General features: G+C 40.5%; 1 protein-coding gene across 1 annotated transcript in view; it reads left to right on the forward strand.

Moving 5' to 3' along the window:
* Nucleotides 1-18,866, forward strand: part of LOC127665603 (probable ubiquitin-conjugating enzyme E2 C) — a 189,409-nt gene that overhangs the window by 25,109 nt on the left and 145,434 nt on the right. The window lies entirely within an intron of this gene.

Consider the following 18,866-nt stretch of genomic DNA (forward strand, 5'->3'; position numbering starts at 1 on the left):
CAGAGTTACATATTTATTTTGGCTTATGGATAATATTTAAAAAATTATTGAGCCATAATTGCTAGGAACAGAATGAGTTTGTGAACCCCAGTTTGTAGGGTAATCACTGTATTAGAACTTAGCACATTAGATGATATTCATAATTATGACTTGATTCAAAATGATTTCTTGAGTCATTGTCTCCAGTCCTGGAGTTCACTTATTTAGCAATTTGACTGTTCAGCTCCTCTGGAAATTCTATCTCTACTTCATGAGAGTTGGGAGTATAGGCAAGCACCCACCCCTGCCCTGCATTTATGTGGGTGCTACAGATCTGAACTCAGTTCCTCACAGTTGTGTAGCAAATTCTTGACCCACTAAGCCATCCCCCAAGCCCTGATATCTGATGACTTTAGTATGTATAGAGATGAACCATCTCTGTCCTGAACTTTCATGTCTTTAAACATCTCCTTTAAAATGACTTTGTCCTCCATTTTACTTGTCCTCTCTCATGGATGCAGCCAGGGTGAATTACTAAAGTTACTTTTACTGTTTAACTCTTTCATTGATTCCTCCTCTGGAGTATAGGCTCACCAGGTCTCCAAACCCTGCAGGACCTTCATTCTCAGTCCTCCATTTGCCTCCCTAGCTTCCTCTGTCTGGATACTCTGCAGCCTATGCCACTCTCTGCTTCATGCTTCACAGTTCCTAGAATGCACGCTGACCTCCATCCTCTGCCCATGCACATGCTGCTCTGGAGTTTCCCTACCTAACAGAACTAATCATTCAGTTCATATTATGACTTTAATGACATGTTCTAGCTATGCCCCCCAAAGCTTTCCCTCAGATGGTAGCTCTGAACTTATCCTGCAGCTGTTGCCTCTCTCACCACACTAAATGTGTTTTAAACACTGGGAATCGACCTGTTTGTCCATTGGCACAAAAGATGTGGTAAAGTGAGTGGTGGACAGAATGTATGCTGTGACTAACTATTGGTTAGAATGAATTTTTGTGAACTGTGGTGGAACATGCTTTTCTCAGCCTTAAATATACAGTTTTTTCATTTTTCTTAGTGGAAATAACAGCTGTGTAGAAACAATTTTTAAAATATCATTCCCCCAAATCTTCATTTTCTTTTTTTTCTTCACTGTTACATTTCAGGACATGACCTGTTGGTAAGGCAGCTAGGAGCTCTGTCTGTTACTCCTGAAATTAAGCTGTTTCTATTTTTTTAGCTGTGGGTCCAGAGAAACATGCTGCTTTTTAGGGATAGGGATGGAATATTGAAGTCGAATTTATGAAGGAGGGAGAATGAGAGCGATTTTATTTGAGTATCTCCTGCTTTTTCTGGGAGAAACACCTCAGTTTTGCAAAGTCAGTTTTGAAAACAGTACTGATTGTTTAAGTGATTGCAAACACTTTCAAGTCTCTAAGGTGGAGGAAAGAAAGTGTTGAACTTTGGGAAAGGAGTTGGTTGGGAGAGGAGTTTGAATATTTCAACAGTAAGGACTATTGTAATAACAATGGAGTCTCAGGTCTGATATCACAGAGGCCTCCTTTGCCAGCCAGCAATTTACCACCGAGGCTATGTCACCCCCAGCTCGGGAGAAGGACCTTGACTGGGTCTCTTTGCTCTCTGTGCTAGCAGCTCCTATGCACTGTGTCTACTGAAAGTGTCAGCTCTCACCCAGTGGGCGGGTCACATGCAGGCTGGGGGCGGGGCGCGCTAGAGGGATGTGGGGGAGGTGAGGGGCGGGGCGGAGCCATCATGAAGCCAGAGGCTGAGCTGACAAAGGAGCTAAGGGTGTGGCGTGGTGCCCCTCAGAGCCCTGCGGACCTGCTACCTTCTCAGGCCTTCCTCCTGGCCTCGGTGAGGGCACTGAGTGGCTGCGGTGCTGCCTAGGCCCAGGTGCGGTGTTTTGCGGCGGTGACCCCCGGGCCTGGGGGCCAGGGCATGGCGCTGACCCTGGAGACCTCGATCCCTTGCGCCGCTCTTGCAGCTCAGGCTGCAAATTTTTTGATTTGGTTTTTTTGAGACAGGGTTTCTCTGTATAGCCTTGGCTGTCCTGGAACTCACTCAGTAGACCAGCCTGACCTGGAACTCAGAAATCCACCTGCCTCAGCCTTCCAGAGTGCTGGGATTACAGGCGTGCGCCACCACTACCTGGCCAAAATTTAATAATTAGTAAATTACTCTGTATGAACTATGTTCCAGGAGTCTTTGCTAAGTGGTTTCCCTTTTGATATTGAGAAGCAGCATATAAATTTGGCACACTCAGCAAGAAACAGATTTGTAGAGATAATAATGGTACTTGGTTGGGTTACATGGTAGGAAAGGAACCGGGATTTTCACTTACTTCCCTTTCATTCATAACCCAGGTCCTAACTCTTTTGTGGGCTGTATTTTAAAACAACAGAGTTTTGCATTTTTGCCATACATTTGTAAGTGTTTTTTCCTCCAAATCACTGGCAGTTTTTCATTATTTCTTCCTAAGACAATGTCTGTTTCCTAGAAGCTATACTCATGGGTGTGTACAGGATGCTGGAATTTGGACTCCAGGCCTCATGATTGCACAATAAGTTCTTTTAACCTGGGGACCATCGGTCTAGTCCCCAGAATAGTAGTTTATAAAGAGTTTAATATAGATTTAAACATGGAGATTAGGGAGGAGAAACACATGCAAGCATGATAGGCATGAGATAAGGAGAGGTAGATGTGGGGAAGCGAGCTATGTAAACCAAAGACAGAAGTGAGTCTGTGCCAACAAGAGATGATGTGAAAAACCTTTAATTAGTTAATTAATTTATAATTACATTAATTTATTCTGTGTTCATATGTGTGTGTAAGTTGCATTTATGGAGGCCAGAGGATAGTGACGGGGCTGGTTATCATCCTACCACATGGGTTCTGGTGATCAAACGTGGATCCTCATGTTTACTAACAAGTGCTTTAACCCCCTTTGAAATTACATTTATTATTTGTGTATGTGGGGGTGGGCAGGAGTTGTATATGTGGATGTTGTAGAAATTATTTAATCCCAACTCAGGTTTTTACCCTACCTTTGACTTAGTTCTCAGATAAAAGACACACACAACCTTTCTATGTACAATTGGCCTTAATCAGCACAAGAGCTGGGCAGACCGTGCACCTCTCGCTGTTGTCTATTTCCCAATACTAACCCCATGACAGAATGTGCCATGTTTCATTTGGACTGCTCTTATTTACAGGTAGCCAACCCACATGGTCATTATTTTACGACTCACCTAACCCATGGTGTCTTCCCCCTTGTGGTTCTTCTCTGATGCTGGAAGTCCTGGAATGCTAAACCCTGCCTGCATGGGTTTCTTCTGCCCAGCTATTGACTGTTGTCATCTCTATTCACCAATCAGAAATAATTTGGAGACAAGGTCACATAGCCTCACTTGGATCTACCTGTGCACTTTCTTGTGTCTGGGACAATACATAACAACAGACCAAACCTCATCAATAGAGGTCCCAGGTATTGGACAGGTTATATCAGACTTGCCTGCAAGAACCTTTACCCATTGAGCTCTCTTACAGCAGCGGATGAAAATCCTTTTACAGGATAGTTTGGTCCTGTGGCCCTGCACATGTAAGCTTGCGTGTGGAGACCAGAGGACAACCTTGGATGTCATTCTTCAGGTGCCATCCACTGTTTTTTGTAAAACAGGATTTTTGATTGGCTTTGAATTGGATAGGTAGGCTCAGATGGCTGGCTAGGGAAGACATGGAGTCTCTGTCTCCCTGGCACAAGTGTGTGCCACCAAACCAGATTTTATTATTGTTGTTATTATTATTATTGTAATTGGCTTCTTATGTTTGGACTGAGTATCTGACTCAAGGCTTTCCATGAGAGCAGGAGGACAAAAAATGTCTGTGATTGATATGTGTGTTGTATATGATTGTACTTGAGCCTAGTATAAAAGGGAACCAGAATGTTGCTTTCTGACTTAGTCTTGCTTGATCACACTCAAGATTTAACAGAAACTTCTTGAAGGTTTAGTTATACAACAAGGGTTGTATAATTCTCTAATCTCCATCATTCTTACATATGAGAATTCTAAGAATATACTTTGTTTCATTTTCCTCTTTTAGGCACAGTCTGAATTATGTAGCCGAAATGGAGAATAAATTACTAATACTAAAATTATTAAGTGTTCTTAAGTTTATTAGGGCACAGGCTAGGTTGCTGAAAAAGATTGTGGATGCAGTACAAACAATGTTGAGACTTTTGCCTGTTGTAGTCCAAACGTAGGCAGCTAATCCACAGAGGGCAACATTTCTCTGGCTATTCAGGACCACAGGCCAATCTCTAGGGATCACAGTAGAAAGTATTTTACTTTACTGTGGAGAAATGGCATGATAATGCTCCTACCTTGCTACCTGCAAGGCACCCTAGGATGGTTCTGTCACTCTCAGCATACTGAGATACCAAGGAGGTCCACTTCCTCAAGCAGAGGATCCTGGTGTTCTGCCAAGCAAGCTGCAGACCTGAGGGAGTGGCTTCATGCTCATTTTTTTTCATGAGAAAGTAACGTTGTTTATAGCTTAATTAGACAACACATCTAACACATCTCAGAGTTGGACTGCTGACAGATTTCTCAGTCTGCAAGGAGGTTTGGGTCACTTTGAACCGAGATATGCTATTGCTAAGGAAACAGCAGCTGGTGAGAACTAGAAAATGTGGGAAAATCTTATTCTGCTTTGTCTTTAAAAAAAGTTGAAACTTTGACTAAACTGTGTATTGACTGACTGGGCTCTGTACCCCCTGTGTCCAGGGTAATGTGAAACTCTCTTGGGACCTCAATGCACTAGACTGAATTAATTAAACTGCTTTGGCTTCTGACATGTAGTGCAGTCATTGCACCTGCCCAAGAGTTCTCTTGATTGGTAAATGAAAGACACACACACACACACACACACACACACACACACACACACATACACACACAGGAGCTAATTTTGATATGTCTTAACTAAGCTCAATAGCTGGATATTTGCAATCCTGCTGATGGGTAGCACACATTTCCCTCCAGTATCCCTGGTTTAATGCATTTTAAATCTATGTTGTATCTTTGCTGCCTGTCATCTTCTGCGCCCTCTTCCCATAGGGTTGCATTCACTTTCCACCTACAGTGTAGGATGCTTTCCCTCTTTCAGCTCTTAAATCTGATCCTTCTCTTCCTCCCCCCTCTCTCCTTCCCTTGCACTTGAAATTTAAGTCTGCCCCTGTCTTTCTGCCCAGCCCTTGGCTGTATGGCAACTTTTTATTACTCATTCGAATCAGGGGAGGGGGGCAGGGACCCTCAGATCGGGCAGTGCAGCTTTTCTGGAGCTGAAATAAGCATTAGAACTAATACCCAACATCAGATGTTAACATTTTTTTTTGATTTGGTTTTTTGACACTGGGTTTCTCTTTGTAGCCCTGGCTATCCTGGAACTCACTCTGTAGACCAGGCTGGCCTCGAACTCATAAATCCGCCTGCCTCTGCCTCCCAGAGTGCTGGGAAAATCCTCTATTCTTAAAGGAAGTTTTGTTAATTCAATATCAAGAACACATTTGTAAAGCCAGGCGGTGGTGGCGCACTCCTGTAATCCCAGCACTCTGGGAGGCAGAGGCAGGCAAATGTCTGAGTTCGAGGCCAGCCTGGTCTACAGAGTGAGTTCCAGGACAGCCAGGTCTATACAGAAAAACTCTGTCTTGAAAATTCAAAAAAAAATAAATAAATAAAAGATTAGAGGAATTTGATCCTCTGTACCAGGGAGGGTAAAACTAAAGAATATGGTAGGTATTTTGCCTATGGCATCTGTTCATATGTAGTCACAGGTGATTGTGAGCCCCTATAAAGGTACTAGATACAATTCCTTTTTTTTTTAAACAATCATTCAGTACTCTAAATTGTGGAGCCAGTGGGACATTTCTCTAGCCCATGAAGGGATTTTTGTGTCTGTGTTTGTGGGTGTGTTTGTGTGTATCTGTGTGTGTTGTTTTCTTTAAGTGTATAGAATGATAGTAGACTGTAGAGCTGGTTAGGTTCAACTCTTGTTTCCTTTTTTTTTTTTTTTGGTTGTTTGAGACAGGGTTTCTATGTATAGTCCTGACTGTCCTGGAACTCACTCTGTAGACCAGGCTGGCCTCAAACTCAGAAATCTACCTGCCTCTGCCTCCCAGAGTGCTGGGATTACAGGTGTGTACCACCACTGCCCTGCTCCCTGATGACTTTGAACTTAGAGATTTCCCTGTCAAAATCTTCTGGGATTCATAGCCACTGTGTCTCAAGATCTCTAAGCCAAGATCCAGGTCAGAGTTCATTCCAGATATAGTCAAGTTGACCACCAGGGATAGCCACTACATGGAATATAGTTGGTCTTGCCAGTTGCTTCTTGCCAGTTACTTCAGTCCACTTCACAGATAAACTAAAGTGAGGTGGGGTTTAATTTCTGGAAAACTTGATTTGTTTACTTCTAGTTTGTTCTTATTTCTGAGATACTAACCCCTTATATAGAGATCAGAATATTTGGAAGATGTGTAGACTGCAGTCCTCATTCTTTTAGTATGGTGTTTGTTAAAAACATGGCTACTTTTCAGCCACTCCTCTGGAGTTGACAGATTGGTCTCAGAGTGGAAAGAACCCCATTTGGGGAGAAGTAGCAGATCTTTGTAAATGTTGTTCTCTTCTGATACTTGACTAATTTCCATTACTTGGGAGGTGTCTTTGGTTGGGACAATTTTGTATAGAAAACAGTTTTAGTTTCTTGTGGGCTTTGCTTGGTGGTGTTTTTCCTTCAATATAGACACCAAGCTCACAGCCTCTTGAAAGACAGGCAAGTACTGCACTCCTGATCCATATCTATAGTCTAAGCATCTATCTGAGTATCAGACCTGTCTACCCTTCTTATTACACCATCAATAAGGATTTTCTCACTGGCTTTTCACAGCAGAAACCTTGGTGAGCATAGGTGCTCTTAAATGAGCAATCAAATGAAATACTATTTTTAATTTTTTATGTATGTATGTATGTATGTATGTATGTATGTATTTATTCATTCAGAACAGATACTGTTTCTGTAGCCTAGCCTGGTCCTGAGCTCATTATGCAAATGAAGCTGTCCTTGAACTCCTGATTCTCCTCATTCTACCTCCCAGACACTGAAATTATAGGTGTAATACCCCATACCTGGCTTTAAATTTGAAGATATATTTTATTATCTGTAGAGAAATCGCATGAGGAGATTGCTCGCAGCTTGCTAGTTTCCAGGCAACCTAGGGTCTTTGTCATTCTCAGCCAACCAAGACAGAGGAGACACTTCCTCACACAGAGAACCTGATGTTCTCCCAAGCAAGTTGCAAACCTGAGGAAGCGACCTTCCTGCTCCCTTTCCCATGAGAAAGTAACTTTGCTTATAGTTTAATAGACATCATGAAGGGCAGCAATGCAGCAAGCAGCAGGCATGGCAGCTGGAATGGAATGCAGAGAGCTCACATCTGCAGGCACAAAGTGTGAAGCAGAGAAAGTAGAGTTAATATGGCAACAGTCTTTAACCTCTCAAAACTGACCTCTGGGGACTCACTTCCTCCAGCAAGGCCGCATCTGTTAATCCCTTCCAAGGAGCACCACCAGCTAAGTGTCCAAATATCTGAGTCTGTGGGGACATTCTTATTCAGTTACATTAATGACTGTGACATACACATTAGCAGAATTCTCAAGTCATTTGCTTTTAAAAGTAGGTGTATAGATTCAGAGTTTCTTGGAAACAGTAATTTTCTAATAGGAATTTCTCTGACTCTTAAGTGATAAAGTGATGTATTTTAATTCCAATGAAGGAATGGGTCTAAAACAGGTTAGATGAAGTTCAATGAAGTCAAGCAGACAAAAAGCAGAAAACAAACACTCCTTATGTGTCCTTTTATGTGGGGCATACGATTTAAGGTGGATCTTCCCACTTAAAATGATCACAAAAAATTCCTCACAGGCATGTCCAGCTATTTGTGTTTTTATTTCAGATGTAATCAGTTGATAACCAAGATGAATCATCACAGGTTTACACTTTAATTTTTAGACCCATGAATCCCAACTTTAAGAAAAACTATGCATATAGTCAAAGCATATATCACCTTCAGGAGAACTCTGGTCTTATAGGCATGTCTTTAAGAGGCCATCCCATTTTCTTAACAGTCCAGCTGTTCAGGATAGTGACAAACATGGTAAGAAGCAGTGAATTATATGAGATGGCCTGCACCTTTCTTGCTGTGAAGTGAGCTTCTTGGTCAGAAGTAATGCTATGTGGAATATCATAGTGTTGGATAAAATATTCTATAAGTCCGTGGGTTTAGTTTTGGCAGACGTTTTATATGCAGGAAGGCAAATTGAAAACCAGAATATGTTGTATTTCAGCAAGGACAAAACATTGCCCTTTCCACAATGTAAATGGTGCAGTGTAGTCAACCTGCCACTTAGTTGCTGGCTGGTCACCCAGGGGAATAGTGTCACATTGGACTTAGTGTTTGTTTCTGCTGCTGGAAGATCTGGCACTCAGTCGTAGTGGGAGCTAGATACATCCTCAGAATACCTAGGATTGTAGAGATAGATCATGGAGAGAAATTGAGGTTTCACACTATGTGGCAGGGTTTGAGTCCCTGAAGAAAAAAACTATGAGGGTATTGGTGACAGTGCAGCACAGTTGTAGTGGACATGCCAACATTTTGGAGATGCCTGTACTGTGAGATGACCAGGATAGCAGCAGCTATGGAGTGGAGCCAGTCTGAGCCTACAAGAAAAGCTGCATGTCCTGAGGAAGACAGAGCTGGATAAATGCTGCTGCCAAGGACCCTTAAAGCGTAGTGGATCCTCAGTGGGTCCCAGACATTAGGCAGTGACTCTTTATACGTTTGAACTTTGACTTGATTTGTAACTGCCCTGATTCTGACCTCTTAAAGTATGTAACTTATTTTTTTATTTTTATGTGAGCCTACAGTTGAGGCATTTCGAAGTTTTAGAGGGAGTTTGGATATTTTAAAGAGACTGAATTTAAAGTTTTGATGTTTTGTTTTGTTTTTGTGACAGGGTTTCTCTGTGTAACCCTGGCTGTTTTGGAATTGCCCTGTAGATCAGACTGACTTCGAGATCAGCCTACCTCTGTCTCCTAAGTACTGGTATTAAAGGTGTGTGTGCCACCACCATCATGTTCCCTTCTTTGATTTTTGAAATGGGTCTGTCTATATAGGCAGTCATGATCTGGGACTTGTTTATATTCCATGTTGCCTTCAAAACTTGTGCTATTTCTGCCCCAGCCAACCAACTGCTGAGACTACAGCTCTGTGTCACCTTGTCCCACTCAGTTTTCTCTGTACTCACATACTGGAAACAGTATGAAGCTCCACTTGGGAAGAGGGATATCTGCTAACTCCTAGAATTTTATAAGAGAAGACTTCTATCTTTTCTTCCACCTAGTTGGAACTAAGTGGAATATACATACTTATATTCTGAGTTTGTGTATTTCTGTCTGTCTCTCTGTCTGTTTGTCTGTCTATCTATCTATCTATCTATCTATCTATCTATCTATCTATCTATCTATCTATCTATCTGTCTATCTCAAGACAGAGTTTTTGTAACAGCCTTGCTGTAGGCCAAGCTGTTCTCAAACTCACAGAGATCTGCCTGTCTCTGCCTCCTGAGTGCTGGGATTAAAGGCAGGGGCGACTACCTCACAGCCCGATATTTTATTTTATACTTTGGGATAAACTGTGTGTTGACAGTTTTCCAGGGATTGAAGAGTTGGGTCACATGATTGTGAAGGCTTGACAAAATTTAAATGTTGCTCTTTTTACCCATATAGACTTCCTTCTGAAGGCTTAGATTTTTCAAAATCTACTTTATCTAGGGTTCTTAAATGTTTCAACCTTTCTTCTAACCCATCAACCAGGGGTAGGGGAAAAAGAAGGATAATAGGAAAGGGTGTTGTGGACTGTTCAGATTCCTTGGGACGATTCCATTCTTCGATGTTAGGATATCAGCAGTCCATTTCAATAGCAAGTACCAAACATGAATCAGTAGTGGCAGCATGATCCAGCAGAAACAGCAAGACTGCCGAATGGCACAAGTCAGGAAAGTGGCCAGAATGAGCTGGAATACCACGAGAAGTTCTTTTGTGTGTTTCTAAGACCAGGAAAGCATTGCGGGCGTGTAGCAGTGCAAGAGTGTCCTCATTGTGGGGTTCTATTTATGTCCTTTTTAAACATCATGCACCCTCTGAAGTGTCTGTTTTCAGCAAAACAGCACATGCATGTTCTCTCACACGACAGCTTGCAGAAAAAAAAACACGACACAACTGAGTTGTTAAAGAAACCAGATATTTCCACTTCATCCTCCCCTTTATTTTCCAGATTAGTAGCTTGGTTTTCATCTATGCCTGTTTTATTATTTAGACTGACCATTTAATTTTTCATTTTGGCAATCGTTTTAAATTTACTTTCTTCTCTTTTTCTTTCTTCCCTTCCCCTTTCCTTTTGTCTCCCTCCTCACCCCCCCACCCCCGTCCCTACCAATCATTTGTATGCCTGTACTTGCATATGTAATATGTGCATGGAGGTACAGGCCCGTGCAGCATAGGAGACTCATCAGGCATTTTCTTTATCGCTGTCTGGTTTATGTATCAGCCCTTGAGACAGGGTCTCTTACTAAACCTGAAGATTAAGGTCTTAGCTAGGCTAGTGAGCTCCATTAATATGTGCTTGTTTCTATCTTTTCTCTATGTGTGGGTTACAAGCATACATGGCCATGCCCTGCTTTTTTTTTTTTTTTTATTGCACTTAGGTCCTTGTGTTGGCAGAAAAAAGCACTTTTACATACGCTGCAATCACCCCAGTCCTCATTTCTAATTTCTTATTAAAAGTTTTGTTTATTGTGTATATGGTGTGTCTATGAATGTGTGTGTAAGGGCACATACACATATGCTTACATATAAGCTTACATGTGTTCATTTCTTCTACTATGTGTCTAGAGATCAAACTCTGCCAGGCACGTATGGCATGTTAGGACAGCTAGGAAACTCTGTATAAAAATGAAAACAGGGGAAACAACAACAATCAGAAGCCAAAATACCTGAAATATATGCCCTACCCATCTCTGTCTTGATTGGTATACTCCCTTTTCTTCTCAGCCTTCCTCTAACTAGAATACTTTTCACTTACTGTGTGTATCATTCCAGGGGGCCCTTGGAGACTATTGTCTTTTTTAAATTACAGTATAGACCCTATGGGTCAAGTAATAAATAGCATTGGAGCGAAAAGGGAGGTATTGTGACTGGTTTCCTTTAAAATGGTTCTTTCATAATTTCATTTGTAAAATGAGCTAGATAAAAAGTTATTTTTTTTCTGTAGGAAGGGTAAGACAATACTCTGAAGATAATGTGGTTATTTTATAGTGGTTTGAGTAGATAACATTGATCCTCTAATTTAATTAAACGGTTTCTTCAGTCCCTGGGTGCATATTTTTATAAATAGTTTAAATTGGAGAATTAACAATGCCCAAAGTGAAATATTCTATGAATCCTTTATTACTTCAAAATGTTATAGATAAAATTTTCAAAGAAGATTTATTTTTATTAAAATGTTTTTGATTTGTTTGTTTAATGTGTGTTTATTTTTTATTTTATGTGTGTTGATGTTTTGCCTGCATGTATGTTTGTGTGAGGGTGTTGGATCCTTGGAACTGGAGTTATAGACAGTTTCAAACTGCCTTGTGGGTGCTGGGAATTGAAGTCAGGTCCTGTGGAAGAGCAGACAGTGCTCTTAAATCTTAGCCATCTCCCCAGCCCAATGTGTGTGAGTGTTAATGGGTGGTTTTGCCTCCATGTATGGGTTTTTTGTTTTTGTTTTTTGTTTTTTTCTGAGGCAGGGTTTCTCTGTGTAGCCCTGGCTGTCCTGGAGCTCACTCTGTAGACCAGGCTGGCCCAAAAATCCGTCTGCCTCTGCCTCCCAAGGGCTGGGATTAAAGACATGCGCTACTACTGCCCGGCTCCACATATGTTTTATGTGCTACATTCATACCTGGTGCTAGCAGAGGTCAGAAGGCATTGGATTCCTTAGAACTGAAGTTGCAGATGTCCTAAAGCCACCATGTTAGTCCTGGGAACCAGTCTGGGTTCCTTTGTAAAAACAGCAAGTGCTGCCAACAGCTAAAGCATCTCCAGCTTTTTCATATTTTTATCTATTTTGGTTTTCAAGACAGGGTTTCTGTGTAGCCTGGCTGTCCTGGAACTTTCTTTTGTAGACCATTCTGGCCTCAAAGTCAGAGATCCCGCTTCTTCCCAATTGTCAGGATTAAAGGTGAATGCCACCACTTCTAGCTATTACTGTTTTTGTTTTTGTTTTTTTCAAGACAGGGTTTGTTTGTGTAAACCTGACTGTCCAGGAGCTAGCTCTGTACACCAGACTGGCCTTAAGTCACAGAAATGCATCTGACTCTGCTTCCCTATCACTGGGATTAAAGGAGTGTGCCACCCCCACATCCTCCCTCCAGTGTTTTATTTGTGTGTATGTGTATAAAATGTATTTATGTGTACTCATATATATGTGTTTGCCAGGTATACATACCTGCAGAGGCCAGAAGAGGGTGTCTGATCCTCTTTAGTTGAAATTGGTGGAATTACCACCTTACAAGGGTGCAGGGAACTAAACACAGGTTCTCGAAGAGCAGCATGTACTCTTAACCACTGAGCCTTTTTTCCAGCCTACTTTTAGGTAAAATTTAACTCCATTGAGAGTTTTCTAAATTAGTTATCTTTATATTATATTGAACATCTGTCTACTTGCCTATCTGTCCTTTATTACTAGAATGACAATTAGAAAATTGTCCTAAGAATTAATTCTTTTTCAAAGTAGTTTTCTTATTTGAATTGTCTTTAAATATTGGGTTTATTAGACACTAGTAAAAATGCTTTTGTTTAGTAAAGAAGGCAGTCAATCTTTGTAATTGCTATAAAATAGTATAGTAGAGAGTTGGGTAAACTATTGCTGTGGCATCTAGGGGTGAGACAAAACAGTAAAGTTGAAATGGCCCACAGCACTTGAGCGTTGCAGGATATTTGATCATACTGTGAATCCCCAAAGACTTTGATATTTACTGAAAAGACTTTGTGGTGGTGTATCTCAGCACTATCACACACCTTTACTCCAAGAACCAAAGTCAGTGCAAGGTCAAGAGGCAGTGAGCAAGTAATCATCCCACAGGCAGTGAACATAAGTAAGCAGGAAGGAGGGTCTTTGCGTTGAAGGGTATTTAAGACAGTGTGGAGGAGAAAGTTTTTCCTTTTGGGACACTAGTTGAAAAGGAACATCAGCTGGATGTTTTGTTTTTCTCTGCTACACACACACACACACACACACACACACACACACACAAGTGCGAGTTGGGCAGGGGTTTGTTTTTATTTTTTCCAGGAGAATAAAAGCAAAATCCTGTCCCAACCCTTGCTTGGGGATACTTAAAAGTGGTCTAGCACACTTAGGTTGTGGAGAGGGATCACCAGCCAATGCAGAACACTAAGCTCTTGAAAATATCCTTTGTTACTAAGTGATACCTAAGTATCCTAAGACTTCATTTCAAGAAGATGTTTACCCTAAGTTTACTTTAAGTAGGTCAGTTAGATAATATATAACTGCTTTATAGATCCTTGGCAGTAAATGCAGTTTGAGATTTCTTTCTTTTCTTTTTTGTTTTTGTTTTTTGTTTTTTGTTTTTTGTTTTGTTTTGTTTTTTTTAGTTTTGGTTTTTTTGAGACAGGGTTTCTTCTCTGTATAGCCCTGGCTGTCCTGTAACTCACTCTGTAGACCAGACTGGCCTCGAAATCAGAAATCCGCCTGCCTCTGCCTCCCAGAGTGCTGGGATTACAGGCGTGCACCACCACTACCCCAGTTTGAGATTTGCTGCCATATTCAGCTTTGCCAAGATGAGTTTAGCTTTTCTTTTCTTTTTATCCCTCCATCCCTCCCTCTTTTCCTCCCCCACTTCCCCCCCCAAAGAATTGGCCAAAGGCTTAAACTAATCCATATTCTTGTAAACCAATTATTTTTCTTAGTCTAGAGATATGTGGATGTATTTGGATAAAGACTGCAGTCTGAAAACCATTTACTTTTATCAATATTGTCCACATGTTTAAGAAAATATTACTTAAAAAGGATGGGAGAAATGACTCAATAGTTAAAGGTACTTACATAGAGGACTCCACATTTCCAGTACCCATGGTAGGGGAGGGAGGCTTACAACTGTCTGTAACTCCTGTTCAAGGAGACCTGATGCCCTCTTCTGGGCTCTACTGGCACCAATATGATCTGTGACATACTGTTTTAAAAGTATTAATTTAAAAATTAGCTTCTAAAGTAATAGGTTTCCTTACAGCATTTTTAATATATACTTAGTTTTGGCTGATTCTTACCCATATCTCTCTCAACCTGTCTGTTCCCATCAGTCCATCTGCTTTCATATCTGTGTCTTATTACCTCTCATCTTGCTTTCATTTAAATTCACATATTTAACAACTAGAAACTAAGATTTACATATGAAAGTGTACTATTTATCTTTCTGTGTCTGGGTTAACTCAATATACTTTAATTTTCTCTATTTTCCTGTGAAATCCATAATTTCATTTTTCATTATAGCTGAATATAAATCCGTAAAAATATGGAAAGCTTCATGAATTTCTATCAGTTTAGCATAAATATCTGTTCGAAACAATCACAATCCACATGCTTTTGGTGGAGAGACAAAAGATAGTTTTTGAAAACCACTTGCTTATTGCTTTCCTGTTATTTCTCTCTTGTGGCAACAATTTAAGTATCATGTTTTGGAGTCTCTTAAACTCCCCACTTCCCCAGAAGACAGAAAGCTGTATACCTAACCTGCCATAAGGACCCGAATAAATTGGGTGGTTGTGGCACATGTCTTAATCCTAGCACTCAGAAGGCAGAGGCAGGAAAATCTGAGTTTGAAGCCAGCTTGATCTACAGAGTGAGTTTTAGGAATGCCAGGGCTACACAGAGACATCCTGTCTTGAAACAAAGCAAAAGGTATCGAAACAAAATTATGCTCTGGTGTGTGGGTGCCTGCATGTACGTGTACCATAGGCATGTCTGGTGCTGCTGAGGCCTGAAGAAGGCTCAGATCGTCTGGGATTGGAGATAGTTCTGAACTGTCAAGTGGGTGCTGGCAATCAAACCTGGGTCCTCAGGAGGAGTAGCCTGGACTCTTAATTGGTGAACTACTTTTCCAGCCCCCAGAACCCTTTAAAAATTTACTTGATGTTTACAAGTGTTTGGTTTGCTTGCATTAAATGATTGTGTGCAGCCCATGTGGGTGGTAGGAACAGAACCTGGGTCCTCTGCAAGAGCAGCTAGTACTCTTTAACAACTGAGCAAAATTTCCCACCTATAAAAGTGACCTTTAGAAACACTATATAGAGCCCGGTGGTGGTGGTGGCGGTGGTGGCGGTGCACGCCTGTAATTCCAGCTCTCTGGGAGGCAGAGGCAGGCGGATTTCTGAGATCAAGGCCAGCCTGGTCTACAGAGTAAGCTCCAGGACAGCCAGGGCTATACAGAGAAACCCTGTTTGTTGTTTCCAAAAAACAAACAAACAAAAAACCAAAACCAAACAAACAAACAAAAAAAACACCATGTAGCCTAGATTGTTCTTGAAGTCTTGCCTGTCTTCCTGTCTGCCTTACCCTCTCCAGTTCTAGGATTTCAGACATGAGCCACCACTCCCAAAAGATTGTATTTGTAGCTTTGAATCTATGTTCCTTAACTTGGGTTTATTTACTTTCAAAGTACTTGGAATTACTTTAAGACATTGCTTTAAAAAAATATGACATTGCTATATATAATAAGGTTGTACCAAGAACAGGAAGGGTATAATCAATCACTAAGTTAGTTGAACAGAATTTAGAAAGTTTTCTGTGGGTTTGAATGATCATTTTCTTTCTTTCTTTCTTTTTGTTTTTTTCGAGATAGGGTTTCTCTGTGTAGCCCTGGCTGTCCTGGAACTAACTCTGTAGACCAGGCTGGCCTTGAACTGAGAAATCTGCCTGCCTCTGCCTCCCAAGTGCTGGGATTCAAGGCCTGTGCCACCACCACCCAGCTGAATGACCATTTTCTAAAAATTAAATAGAATGATGTATTAGGGTGTCTTAACCAGTCTGAAGTCAGATACCTAGTCATAGGTAACCTTGTAACTTACATATAGCCTTGTGTTGAGCCTTCTTAAAATTAATTAATTAGTTAATTAACTGACACTAGGTATATCTGTGGCTGTCATGGAACTCGCTCTTGTAGACCAGACTGTCCTCAAACTAAAGACATTCACCTGCTTCTGCCTTGCATTGTACTTTTACTGCATATATGTCTCTGTGGGGGTGTTGGGTACCCTGGAACTGAAGTTACAGACAATTGTGAGCTGCCTCGGAAGTTCTGGGAATTGAACCTGGATCCTTTGGAAGAGCAGCCAGAATTTTTAACTGCAGAGTCATCTCTTCAGCACCTTGTATTGATTGTCTGTCTGTCTGTCTGTCTGCCTGTCTGTATGTATATTTGTATGTATGTACCAGTGTTACTTACAGGAGCATAGATATCTTACCAGTGGTTACACCACTGAAGAAAATGTCTCACCATTCTCCAGCAACCACTAACTGCCTATGAATCCTAAGAGAGGGGGTGGAACTTCATGAAGCCCTCCTCCAGCAATTGGTAACTACTTATAAATGCTCAGGAACGGGTGTGGGACTTACAAACCTTAAAAAAACAAAAAGACAAGCTGGGTGGTGGTGGTGGTGGTGGTGGTGGTGGTGGTGGTGCACACCTTTAATCCCAGCACTTGGGAGGCAGAGGCAGGCAGATTTCTGAGTTCGTGGCCAGCCTGGTCTGCAGAGTTTAAGGACAGCCAGGGCTACACGGAAAAACCCTATCTCAAAAAAAAAAAAAAAAACAAAAACAAAAACAAAAAAAAAAAACAAAAAAAAAAATAAAAACAAAAAAACAAAAACAAACAAACAAAAAAACCCAAAAAGTTTTGAGAAACCTCAAATAACCTTAAGATCTCAATGGCTTCAAACACAGGGGATTCTTTATTTGTTAAAGTTGGCAAGCATCTCTAATCCATGATATTACTGAGTAACAGAGTAACCATCATCTGAAATGTTGGTAGAGCTTTCTGGAAGCTCCTGCACAGTAATTTAAATACTCTTGACTACAAATGAGTTTGATGCATTGTGAGTTTTATGGGGTTAATTGCATCTAGTCACAGTGTTATGTTACCCACACACCTAGTCATAATTATGTTGAGGCCCAGTAAGATAACCTTAGCTGTTAACAGCAGCATTAATAACTACTACATTTTATTACAATGTATTTGTAGAACTTGGCATATTGTAGATACTAAGTAAATATATGCTAAATGAATTGTAGTGGTAAGAATCTGTTTAATTTTGCCTGACAATGGTGGTGCATGCCTTTAATCCTAGCACTTGGGAGGCAGAGGCAGGTGGATTTCCAGTTTCAGGTACAGAGAAACCCTGTCTTGAAAAACAAAACAAAACAAAACAAAACAGAACAAAATGTCATTTAAAAGAATCCGTTTAATTTTAATCTCTTTTGGGAATGTTAGGAAAGGAATACTTGTTTTGGGCTACTGGCACATTATATTGTAAATAAGTTTTATATTCACTCTTGGAGTCCAAAAGTGGTCATCAGATTCCCAGGTACTGGAATTACATAGCTAGTTATGGGTGCTGGGAATTGAATTGTGGTTATTTGAAAGGTCAGTTAGTGCTATTAACACTGAACCATCTCTCCAGCACCTAAGCAATCTTTTGGATAATAGAATTTCTAGTCAAATTAGCATTCTCAGTGTTTTTTTTTTTTCCTCAAACATTCTTTTTTAAATCTTCTTTTTTAAAGATTTATTTATTTTATGTATGTGAGTACACTGTCACTCTCTTCAGACACACCAGAAAAGGGCATCAGATTTCATTACAGATGGTTGTGAACCACCGTGTGGTTGCTGGGAATTGAACTCAGGACCTCTGGAAGAGTAGTCGGTGCTCTTAACTGCTGAGCCATCTCTCCAGCCCTCCCTCAGACATTTTTGTTTCTCCTTATCCTTCACCTCTGCTTCCTTATCTTCCTCATTGTATTCACTTTGGTTCTTGTCAAAACTGCAAGCTTTACTTATGAAAACTTACTGCAGCAATTCATCTATGATGAACAGTGGGACCTGAGCATGATTGGCTGTCTAATTCATGTATTTAGTATATATACTTATTGTGAACTAGCATTATTAATATTTAGTGTTTATTGAATTAGTATAAAAATATTCATGTAAAGCCTTTGAGAAAGTAGAAAGCATCCATGAGAGTTAAAATTAGTCTTCAGATTAATGGTATAAAATCAATTTATAAAGACTAAATTCTGTTGAACTAATGAGATGACTTAGCAGGTAAAGGCATTTGTAACTATATCTGATGATTTGAATTTGATCCCCTGAACTTACTTGATGATAGGAAGAGAGACTATTCCTGCAAGTTGTCCTCTGACTGTGGTATGCTGCACATGTACAAGCACACATAAAAATAATGTAATTAAAAGTAAAATTAAAAGTTGTATTGACAAGCAATTCTGAACTCTATATTGTTGAAATATCAGTAATAGGTGTTACTTTTAGTAAAACTTATTTAAAAGGTACAGTTGAGTTATTCAGCACTTTAAATGCAAATTATGTGAAGAGTCATCTCCATTTTGTGGTTTTGTTATATTCTTCCTCTGCCTTTTTCATTTTGAGTCCCTGAAATCTGTTCTATTTTTACTTGTGTGTCAAC

The sequence above is a fragment of the Apodemus sylvaticus genome, chromosome 15, assembly GCF_947179515.1.
Source record: "Apodemus sylvaticus chromosome 15, mApoSyl1.1, whole genome shotgun sequence".
Taxonomy (NCBI): domain Eukaryota; kingdom Metazoa; phylum Chordata; class Mammalia; order Rodentia; family Muridae; genus Apodemus; species Apodemus sylvaticus.